This window comes from Epinephelus moara, chromosome 18 (genome assembly GCF_006386435.1).
Source record: "Epinephelus moara isolate mb chromosome 18, YSFRI_EMoa_1.0, whole genome shotgun sequence".
Taxonomy (NCBI): Eukaryota; Metazoa; Chordata; class Actinopteri; order Perciformes; family Serranidae; genus Epinephelus; species Epinephelus moara.
Window position 1 is genome coordinate 25376078 of NC_065523.1, and position 12592 is coordinate 25388669.

The 12592-nt window shown below is 41.4% G+C and overlaps 1 protein-coding gene across 3 annotated transcripts in view; it reads left to right on the forward strand.

The window, feature by feature from the left end:
- cep112 (centrosomal protein 112) overlaps positions 1–12592 on the forward strand; it is a 139795-nt gene that overhangs the window by 48251 nt on the left and 78952 nt on the right. The gene's annotated exons all lie outside the window — the stretch shown is intronic.

The following is a 12592-nucleotide window of genomic DNA, read 5'->3' on the forward strand; positions in this document are numbered from 1 at the left end:
ATTTTTGCTGTGGTATCGTGATACTACTCAGAACCGTGATACTTTCACTGGTATCGTACCGTGGGTCCCAATTTTGGTACCGTGACAACACTAATCTGGAGGGGGTTCATCTGCAAAAACTAATGAAAAACTAAACAATGATATTCGGTACTCGGTATTCAGCCAAGTGTTTAATAATCTTCGGCTTCGGCCACAAATTTTCATTTCGGTGCATCCCTAATATTGACACGTGTTTTGTTTATTTTCAGTCCCTCCTTTAGACTCTTTTTGATAAGTTTGTCAACCTTTTTTGGGGGTTGCTTTGCGGTGTAGGCACTTCTGGCTAATGCTAGAATAGTAACCTTCTTTGTATGATATCTGCACACGCATCTGCATCCAACAGCCAATAGGAACAGCGTCTTTTTGAAATTACCCGTCATTGGCAAAGGCTCCCATCATTGGCTAGATTTTCCAAAGAGGAGGTGCGAAAGTCTAGTGTTCTTCCAGATTGTTTGAAATACAATATGCTTAAAGGTTATTATGAGTAAGCCATTCTGGTGAGCCAGCATGCAAAAAACCAGGGCCCTGAAAGTGGCTCACCTAATCACCTTATTAATGGTATTAATTAGACCTGCTTCTCCCACTAAAACATGCCAAAATGTCTACTGTGAAAATGTTATGCTACCAGAGACTCTTTAAGCCTCTATTGGAATATTACAGAAACATTACACGGGGATTTAAATTATTAGGAAGTGATTGAGTTAAAGTAGTGCTTCAGATAATAATAATGCTGCGTAATATAATTGTTTGATCATTATTCACATTAACTGCCCAAAAAGTGGGGGCCTACTTTCCCTGTCACTCTTTGCCTCCCCCTCAACTTCCTACTCTTCACCCTTCAGCTCCATCACTCCCTCCCCTCCAGCACTACATAAGCGCACTCTGCTGACAGCCCAGACTCCAACCAGTCAGTCAGCCAGTCAGTACATTCCACTGGGCACTTAATCCCATACAGGACCACATTACTTGGTCGCAAGCAGATTACAGTTTCCCTGGCGAAACTAGAATGCGTTCTGCACAATTAAACACAACGCACATTCAACAGCCTCAGCTCCAGCTCCAGCCATACACAGCCAAGGCCAGTCACAGTGCTATCACCCCCTTGAGAGCCTTTCAACTGTTTGTCACAATATAATAGCAACCCAGAGGCAGTGGATTAAAAAGAATGGGTTGAGCCCGGCTGTATTTGCTTTTTTTTCTTGGGTCCTAATCAATAGCCCGAGGCACTTTGTGTCTTAGCCAAACACTTTTTTAAGTGGCCTCTAAACACAAGGATAAATCATTTTTCGTGAATAAGAAATTGTATTAAGCTGTAGGACATGGTTATTATTACTGCTCCTTTGTGTTGCTGTCAGTGTGAAACAACATGCGAACACATTTTTTGCAGTTTTGCGGCGTTTAGTATTCAGCGTAAAGATCGCAAAGGGACATTGATGGTTGTGCCTGCTTATTGTTTGCGCTTGTCATTGTCAGCCCGGCAACAGAGGACAAGCTTAAACACAGCAGACAGATCCATTTGTGCATAAATTATCCTTGTTGTTAGTATCAGTAACGAGCCAGTCATTCCCTCGTTTAGTGTTAAACACTGAGAAACGGCAAGTGGCCCATCGGGCTCTTAGCTAATTAAGTACTCAGGCTCCACACACACACACACACACACACACTAACACACACACACACACACACACAATAAGCAGTCTGATGTCTACCTGCCTGCTGTCGTGGCAACACTGACGGCCTTTAAAGGCGATCCAGGAGAACTTCAAAGTCAAAGCAAGACCGCACGCAGGGGTATGTGTGTCTGTATGGGTGCATGTGTGTGTGTGTGTGTGTGTGTGTGAAGATGGGAGGATGGATGATGAAATTAAACAAGTAGAACTGCTCAACATGCTCTCCATGTGCCAGATACTGTGTGGTATGTGCGCTGTGTTATGATGTGTATATTAAGTTAACCTGCTGTTATATCATATATCAACACGGAGCAGTTATATTATATTTTATCTCTTCAACAGCTGGAGATGAATGTGTTGGCAGTTCCGACTATCGTTTGTATGTAGCATATATAGCTGTTATCCACACCCCTTTCTTTCCATGGTTTACACCCACTCTTTCTTTTCAGCATAAAAAGAAAAATCACCCTGTCCTGCCATGCAAATAAGCATTGCTGCGTCAATTTGAGTTCCAGGTCGGTGTTACTATAGCAACAACAACAGAAAAGCACTACAAAGCTGTGCAGAGAACAAGTTTCTCTCCTCTTCTTTCATCCCAACGTGCCTCAGATCATTACAGGGCATTAGCATAGAGATGGAGAGATGCACCACAGAGGGGGGAGAAAAAAAAGAGGGAGAGGGAGCTCATCTGGGGAACAGCTTGCCTGCTTTTGCAACAGTGACCTCCAAATCACAATTTAAAAACATCAGAAAATCACCTGAATGTTTAAAGTAGAAAAGAACAGCTGGTTTATTTCTAGATTACGATATTTCTCTCTCCATGAAGAGGCTGTCTGTTTTTTGTTTTTTTTTCCACGCTCTCCTTCATACCATTCCATTCCTCCTTCCTGCCGCTTGGCACCCAACTGGCTTTATCAAAACCATGTGCCTGCTAAGGTGTGGTGCAGGGTTGTAGCAGCTCTGACTGCGTCTCAGCAGCAACTTCTGCTCGTTTTGATCAGTTTACAGTTCGGAGTGGCAGAGGCAGCGTCTGCTTTAGGCAGCTGGAGGGACAGCGTGGTTGCCTTTATGAGAGGCAACACACTGACTGTCCAAACACTCACGCTGTCATGGATGAGCTGTCTCGTGGTGTGTTGAACTTACACTAACTCTTTCCTTCAGTCATAATCCTGCTCACCCATAATTCTTGCTTTTCTGCTGTTTTTTTGTGCACACACGTATCACCACAAAGCTGCTGTTTGATTCTGTAATCAGCTCTTGAGACATGAAAACAGTTCCTTTGGTTGGGTACTAGTAGGGATGTTAATCGGTTAACCACCAAAGATATTTTTGACCAGTTACATATCTGTCCATAGGTTAATTTAGCCGCTCTTCGGTTTACAGCGCTAAACACCAACTGGGCCTGGTGGGAGCTAGCTAGTGGTGCCACTCATTCGGTGATTACCTCTAGTAACATTGTCCTGAGCCAACAGCGTTGTCCTCGAAACATCCGGTCTCACCCCAGGTTACTTTGGTGAGTAAGCAGCTTAATTTTGAGCTGCAAACCCCCTTTAGTATTACTCTTAGCTCTGTTAGCACCGTCAGCAGTGTCAGCACAGCTAGAGGTGCTAACATAGTTAACAATCTTAAAGCGGTGTTGAGGCTGAAAATTAAGTTCCTTACTCACTGAGGCAACCTGGAGTGAGACCTGTAGGTGGCCACCATGTTTCCGCAGCAATGTTGTCCCACCACCAGAACCAGTGGTGGGCAGCGGCGCAGCTAGCTAGATCCCACCCGACTCAGGTGGTGCACAGTGCAGAGTGGCCAAGGCTAACCAGTGGACATTGTTTCGTCATGTTAACATGGCTAGCTGGTAGTTTGTCAACAAGACACTTACATTACAACCATCTAAATTTCACCACCTCTAAATTGATATCGCTTTGAAATGCATCGCTAAAGCTCACTGAATCAATGGATTGCTTGCAACTGGTGAGTTACTGGTTTATGTGTATCAGGCTATCAAAAGCAAAATTAGCCGAAACTGACATCCCAAGATACTGGGAACGGGCATTTTAAGTAATTTCCATTTTTGATTATTTGCAAAAAAATAACATAAGAATAGAGTCGGGAATGGACATCCAAGTGACAATGAGGGTAGGAGTTAGGGTTAGCCTACCTCTCTGCGCAGCTCAAGACTGTAGAGATTAGCCATGATACACAAGTTTAACATAACTTGCACTCTTATGTCTGGTTGTTCTGCCTGTAACATTAGATCGAGTGATATCTTACTGAAAATATAGAACATTATCTGCACAGCTACCATTTTTGCTCTTGAACATGGATCCATGCAGATATTCATATGTAGCAGTTAATTACTGCGTCTTGTCCCCCCCAAAAATTAGACGTTTAATAAAGCTTGGGCGGTATCTACAGTATATGATATACAATAGTATTAGTGTATGCAGCTACTTCCAAGCCTACTTTTAATGTAGAACATGGTCAATTCTACACATTGAGCAAATACCGATGCCCACATCGAGGACTCGAGTGCCCATGCTCATCCCTATTGGGTAGTAATTAAGTGTGTGTGCAAGTCTGTCTGGTCTGTGTGTCATTGTTTCTCTCTTTGTGTTTGTGCATGCATCCCCACATGCTTGCGTAAGATAGAGCCCCCTCTGCTCTTAAAGATGTAGGATGCATCCAGTGTGTTCTTTCATGTTATTTTATGCCTGTGTGTGTGTGTGTGTGCGCGCATGCATACTCTACATCCATGTGTGTCTTTGAAGTGGTCTTATCTTTCCCAGCATTCCTCTCCCATGACAGGAGGGATGGAGGGAAGCAGGGGTGGTGGTGGTGGTGGTGGTGGTCCGGAGAGGGACCAGAGGTAGCCGAGTAGAGGCTGTGCAGCCTGCAACCCCACTTAGTGTTGAGGTGCAGGAGCAGGTGGAGGTATGGATCCTGAATATTGAGAAGCTTCACTGAGGCTCAATATTTACTCCCATGGCAGCGGCATTGAAAGAAGGGGATGGAGATGGGTTAAGCGCCAGTTCGATACCGCAGACCTGACAAAACAGAAAATTGTAAAGAGCTCTTTAGCCAAGGTTGTCTGAGTTAAAGGACAGTTACATCCTCAGATACTTTTTGCTTGTTGTTGTAAAGTTAAAATAAAGATAAGGAGCTGAAAACACAATAATGAAAGTTAATAGGGGTGTAGGACTAAGCTTATCATATGCCATCACTGCAGGGATGTCAAATGGAGCAAGTCTAGGCACTGTTTAGTCTTTGTGAATATTGAATTAAATGGATAGATAATGAGGCAGATAATAAGTTCCTACTCTGGAAAATAAGCTAATAGTTATCCTGGCATTTAGTTATTCAGCTGTAATTTGTCATATCTGTTCATCGCTGTGTCTCGTATCACTTAATATGTGCGCCTGATTGGTATCGTGACATTTCCATATCATGGTGTTGTAATGACGTTAAATGCCTCGCTGTGCCTACGTGATTAGCACACGTAACTAGATTTGACATTTTTGCATTAAGGCTAGCTCCCTTACAAATATGCACTGACGGTATGAATTATTACAGTTAATTCATGCGCTGCATCTCAATCTGGATGGATTGTCTTTGGGGCTTTCATTGTTTCATTATAAAGCCTCCATCTTCATTTCCCATTGTATAATGTTTGAGATATGTAAATACAGTATGTTTACTATAGGGATTCGTGCCTGGTTGATTTAGCATATTATGCTGTCGTCTGCATAATTCATGAAGCCAAATAGGATCTAAATACAGAGCGAAGGGAGGAAAATCCCCACACCAAACTGTGTCATGAGTAAGATCTTCTCTTCTGGTAAAGAATGAGTTGTGTAGAAATATTAGGTAACACTTTAATTCTTCTGTGGTAGCAGTAACTGAACTCTTGAGCCATTGTGAAGTATGAGACCGACATGTTGTGTGTCTTTTTGTTCTGTCCCACCCTCATGTTTATCCACCCACATTGTAGTACTGTCAGCCCGGGCTGCAACCAGATTCCTCTTCATCCCTCTCCCTCCTTGGGGTGTTTAGTTGGCTTTGACGCACTCACTAGCGCGAGGGAAAGTCGCCGCTTTTATCGTCCGGTGTTGATGGGAGAACACGAGCGTCATAGGGGGCTGAATTGAAATGTCATGTGTCATGTCCACCAACGCTTGAGTACAGCGCTAAGCCCCTTCCCTTCTGCAACATCCAGTAATGTGCGGCTATAACTAATGCTATTCTTGACCTTTCTTTGAGATGAATCTATGCAAGGCTTTGACTAATGATTGTTTTCTCGATTAATCACCAAAAAATGTCTGAACCACCTATGTCTTGTTTTGTCCAACCAACAGTTAAAAACCCCAAAATATTCAGTTAACTGCCAAAGAAGACTAAGAAAACAAGAAAATATGAACATTTGGAACCAGAGCGGAGGCTGTAGCTAGTGAATTTTCTTTGAAGTTATCTAAGTATTGTTGAAGATTAATCTTTAAACTATTAGCCGTTTCAGCTCTAAATCTGCAGCACCGGTTTACGCTTAATTTAAGAGTTAGCATTTGTGTAATGCTGACTTATTTTAAGAGAAGCTGGTAGCAATACTAGTAAGATGACTGTTCCCTGCAAGCACCCAGATGAATGGAGTGCTCTGATGCTACTGTGGGAGATGGATAATAATAATGATGCCTCTCTGTTTTTTTACCTATGTGGCCATTTTGTTTCATATCTTGATATGAAATTCTGTTTGTAAACAGGCCACATTTGTAGGCAGTTTTAAAGCCATCAAGCTCAATGATTCTCTGTTTTTTTACTCTCTTTTTAACTACTTCTCTCTCTGTCTTTAATATTTTCTTGCCCTTGTGCTGTCTCTCTCTTGTGTTCACTTATTTGTGGTCTGTCTCTTATTCTGTGTCTGTTTCTGTCTCTCTTTTTTTCCTCTCTCCCTTTCTCTTTCTCTGGGGATGAAAACCAAGCCTGTTTTATTTTTTCTTCAGAGGGCGCTGAATATTTCAGTTTTGCATTTTCTCTCTTTTTATGTGCTCCCTCTTTTTTTTTTTTTTTCCAGGCCCCTTTGATGTGTCTGTGGATTCGTTATCATTCCGTTTGGATGAGCTCACAGACGCAGATGCGCGGGCGCTCGCATGCACTTGCGCACACACACACCACGCTTACACACACACACTCTCACTCTCTGTCTTTTTATACTAGAGACCAGAGGCATCCGCATGCAAGCGTGCATTCTAGTCTGTTTGTCAGTCTTTTCCATGCGCTGCTCCACCCACATCACAGCCCATACAATTCTTAAATACTCTACTTACATGAAAAGAACATTTGCATAGGCAATTAGAGTTGCTTCTGTGTGCATTGACTTTAATGTTTACTCTTGTATTAACCGTACGTGTATGTAAATGTTTCCATACAGTCAGTTCCTTGTCTCTGTATATCCAGCATGTGGTGCACACTCACACACAGGCGGCACGTGGCATTGTGTGGTTAGGGCAGTCCGGAAAACGCCGGCATCCCTGCACCCCTCCTGTCTGCCAGGCGGCTGGATGGCGGAAGCTCTTTCACCCTTTCTAGCACAAACACTCCTCTCTCCTCGCCTCCCTCTCTTCCTCCCCTTTAAACAGCCGTTTAGGATTGAGGGATGAGAGGACTTCCTCTTTAGAGAAGGCACATCTTTAATTTGAGCCTCCTCTCCTTCCACTTTTCTGACCAGAGATCCATTTAAAGCCAACGGGCCGCCCTGGCGCTGGCACCCCTCTCCTTCCTTACCCTCTCCGTTTCTCCCTGCCAGGCCTCCCTGACTCTTTTTCTCTGTCCTCTCATCTCACCCTCATTGCTCTGTTATTGATGGTGACACGCTGTCTACCGCTCTAGTGACCACACACACGGAGAAACACACACACACGGAGTTATTCTCAGAGGAATCACTGAAGGTGCCATGTGTTCACCTGCTCTCCTCGGCTTTAGAGCATAATATGTTTCAATGTGTCACACACTTGAAGTTAGCTGCAGTGAATTTTTCGGTGTATCCTCAGAGGTATAGGCCCAGCAGCCAGCTCCAACTTAGTCATAGTGCATTCCTTGAGTAGAGTTGTCAGTCACACACAGAGTTTGTGACTGTGGCTCATGAACAAAGGCGTACACGCACGTGCGCACACACTCACACACACACTCGCACACAGGCTCCATCATCTCTCAAGCGAGACACACACCCAATTCATTTCTGCTCTGCCTTGGAAGTTTAAAAAACTTGCTATTTCTGTGACATCCTCTTTTCCATCTTCCTCTCTCTTTCCTCTTTCTTTCTTTTTCCATCTTAGTCTCTCCACATATCCCTTTGTGTCTGTCTGAGCCCGGAAGGCAGTCATGCAACGAGACTGATTAATAATTACAGAGTACACAAAATTGGGAGAGAAAAAAAAAACAATTTCTTTGTCGTTTGATGTCCGACATGAGAGAAACCAAAATTACAAAGAGACAGAACACTATAAAGAGGAGAGAAAGCTTGCACATTCCTTTTTCAATCCTCTGCTTCTGTTCTTTGCCTTTTTCTCGTTTGTTTTTTTTTTCTGTTTCTGTTTTTCCATTCAGAGTTCTATCTTTACAAAGTGGTCGCTTTGATTATGGCAAGTGATTAATCACTTCAAATGCAAACTTTGTAAATGCGTGTGTTCAGGCAACGACTATAGTTTTCTCTGTAGATACTATTTGTTTTCGTAGGTGCATGTGCGACACAGTTGTGTGTTCACAGTGCTACCTGCTATGCTTTCATGGCTGTGTTAATGGACCATATCCTTCCTCAATCGTGACACACACACTCGCACACACTTGATTGTCCTGCTTTGTGAAACACAGATAAATATGTGGAGAACAGACGTCCCCCACCACCCGTTGTGTGTAATTTCGCCGTAGTTGTTCTTCTAATTGGTTTAAAGTCTCACCCACTGGCCAAAAATTCATTCTTTCTCCTGCTTGTCTGTCCACGGGGAATAATTATCCATCCAACGAGTGTTAATTTACAAGGGAGCAGGAGAAAAGCGCACTGACACACATACACTGTACGTATCAGACACACTCATAGTCCCTCTTCAACATTGTCATCTTTGTATATTAATCAGAAGAAAGGTCTTGGAGGGTTTTAAGGAGCCGCTCCAGTGAAGCTGTAAAGCTGTTGTTTCTTTGCTGCCGAGAAAAATTGCTTCACTTGGTGCTGAAGCTTTAACGATATTATCACCATATTCTATGCATGAAACAAAAAGCAGGGATGGGAGTGCTAAAATCTTATTTTACAGGATTTCTGCATGATATTGTGATTAAGAGCAGTATAAAATAGAGTACTGTTGTTTGGACTTGGTCTAAAAACATGCATTTTTTATCAAACCATCCAGTTTCATGAAGTTATCCTCAATGTAGCTCCCAGAGAGGCATTTTAAATAATCTTTAAGTATTCATCATAAGACGTTCATTGTATTTGATTTGATTTTGGTTGGTCTGTGCTCTTGGAGAAAACGCAAATATTTATTGAACGTAATTCTAGTTTATTAATTGTAGACTATATGTATGATAGAGGTTGTAATCTCTAGGTGCCTCACAATTCAGTTTAGAGGGGTTCAATGGGATTATTAAACAACTATCGACACATCTTGATGCATCAGTTTTCTCCTCAAATGAATAGAAGCCAAAATGCTGGCAATTATTTCACACTGGAAAAAGCTGAATTATAGCAAAGCTGCTGGAGAGAGAAATCTAGTTTGATTAACTAAAGCTACTGAAAAAACATAGTTCAGACTACTTGTCAAAAAAAAAACTGATCAAATTGACAATGTATATGTGATACAAAATTATATTAAAATATAATAGTCCAGGGTTCCCACGGTCATGGAAAACCTGGAAAAGTCATAAAGTCAAAAATTAATAGAAATTATTTTAAGTTTTGGAAAAATGAATGGAATGGTCATGGAATTTTTTTGTGGGTAATGAAATTACTGCAATAATTGTTTGTGGATAACCTTACATGCCATTTAACATGAACGCAAATTTGCGTTCTGTCTCTCTCTTCATTTATCCCTGCTAGCTGAAATTATGTTTGAATAGAGTTTGAATCTGATATGTTTGAAAAATGCCAGGCAAGTAGGACAAGGGAAAAAAAAAACTATTTAAAGGTCCTTGGAAAGTCATGTAAAAGATTTGAAATTTTGTGAAGACCCTGATAATCACAGGCCAGCAAAAATGTCACTCAACTAAGTTAATTCCAAAAAGTGCCCACTTGTTTACATTCATTCATTCATTTTCGAGGGGTTGCGGGGGGGCTGGAGTCTATCCCAGCTGACATTGGGCGAGAGGCAGGGTACACCCTGGACTTGTTGCCAGACTTTCACAGGGCTGACAAATAGAGACAGACAACCATTCACACTCACATTCACACTCACGGCCATTTAAGAGTCACCAATTAACCTGCATGTCTTTGGACTGTGGGAGGAAGCCGGAGTACCCAGGGAAAGGAAAAAATGGAGAAAACCCACACTGATATGGGGAGAACATGCCAACTCTGCATAGAAGGGCTCCCCCTCAAACCAAAAAGATAAATTACCCACTCTTCATAGGAAAGTGCAAAGAATGTCAGCTTTTGTTTTGTATACAGCAATAAATAAATAGCAATTTAATCAATAGTCTACTTATTACTTTATTGTGTTAATGGTCAATCAGTACAGAAGAGAATCAATGGTAAAGTAAAAATAAAAAGTCATTCCTTTCCTTTTTTGGCTTGTTAAGGCTTTTTTGTTTTGTTTTGTTTTGTTTTTATACTTGATGAGACAACACTAGATGATAAACAGTAAATATCTGAAGACAATAATATCATACAGATATTTGATTGGATTTCAGCAACATGTTCTCTTCAAGAGAGGTCATGTAATGCATTTAGGAGTCTGCCAACTTCTAACGCACCAAATCCAATATGAATATCATATGACAAACACTTGGAGCTGATAAAATGTTTCAGATGTGAGCGTGTGTTGACATGATTGGTCATAATCAAGTCTGTGTTCGAGTCAAAAACAAAACATATGTGTCATTTTGCACGACTACAAGGCTTGCTCATCAGTCATGGATATAAAAAGGCATGATAGTGAGCCAGTACATTTATTGTACTTACCAGTCAGTATTAAATCATGTTGGTAAATTAGGTGAAGTTCAGATCTGAAATTAGGTTTAGGACACATCATAGTATGTGATCGCTGTCTGACTGTATATTTCAACATGTAAATTCTCAGGCGGGTTACAAAAATATCACCCTCATACTCTCCCTTCACTTCAAGCTCTGTCGCTCTTTCTATCCTCTTTCCATCCACCTTCCATCCACCCCAACGCACACTCCTGTCCCAACACACCCTCCGTGGGTTAGGCTTGACAGCTGCTTGGTATCACTGTATATGATGTCGTGGCTGGGCCTCTTGGCTGGGCGCTGACAGCTCCCAGTATGAGGCTGTCCCTCTCAGTGTGCCTGTCAATCCAGTCAGCCTGCAACTCCATGACCTGACATTTTCCAGCAATCGCAGCAGCATATTGGCATGGAAGACACACACACACACACACACACACACACACACACACACACCAAGTTGTCTGAGGTGATAGATACAGAGGAACTGTATGCTAAAATGACTTTCCCATCACTCTTCACTCAACTCTGTCTTAGGGGTGTAGGAAAATATCAGTTGGAGCTGGGCAATATATCAATATTATATCGATATCGTGATATGAGACTTCATAGTGTCTTGGATTTTGGATATTGTTATATTGAAAGTGTTGTCTTTTCCTGATTTTATAAGCTGCGTCACAGTAAAATGATGTAATTTTCTGAAGATACAAGACTGTTCTTCCGTCTTTTTATTGTGTTAATTTTTAGTCAAAGCACCATTAGTCAACCCTACAATATTGTCGCAATATTAATATCGAGGTATTTGTTAAAAAATGACATGATATGTGATTTCATGCATATCGCCAAGCCATAATATTGATACACCTGAGTATCGCGATATTAGGTTTTGTGATACTATATCGATTTTCAAAAACACTGTAGCAGTTTTGAAGTAACAGTTTAACTCAACTCAACTTAATTTATATAGCACCTTTCATACATAAATGCAGCCCAGAGTGCTTCACATGGCAAAACTGGAATGACACAGACACAAGACAATAAAATATTAACCCTATGGACCCGAATGATGCAAAGTCCATCCAAATTCACACCTGTTCTTCTCTATGGAATTTCGACAAGACCAAGCGCTCCTCGGTAGTCCAATGTTTTCACAAGGAAAAAAAATTATAAAGTTACACTAAAATGAAGTATAACAAAGCTTTCATACAGCTCTGCACACACATTACTCTTGGATGGATTACTCGCGAATGCAGGGTCACACAGAAATGCCACACATATCACATGAAAGCACAGGACCTTTCCAGAGCTTTCCAATGATACCACACACATCATTGTGCTGTCATCCCAACACGCTATAAATACAGATCAATTGTCTACAAAATAAAAACCTGACAAATTTCTTTACAATCCATTATACAGATCTTGTTATCAGTCACTTCATATAGTGAGGAATAATATTATTACTATTTTTTCTATGATCTTAGATGTAAATATTGCATGTTTCTTTCAAATAAAACACTTTTTTTACTTGTGAATGAGTCAATGGAATTTCTTGCAATAATGAAAAAATACAGGCAATCATGTCCGCCTGGCACAAACCACATGTTTTGGACAACTGTGAAGTGACAGAATGTCCCACCATCATGGTTCTTATATTGCCAGATTCCAGAGAGTCTCCCCTCTTCATATATGGCAGAATATGTCATTTTCCAACTTGCTATGG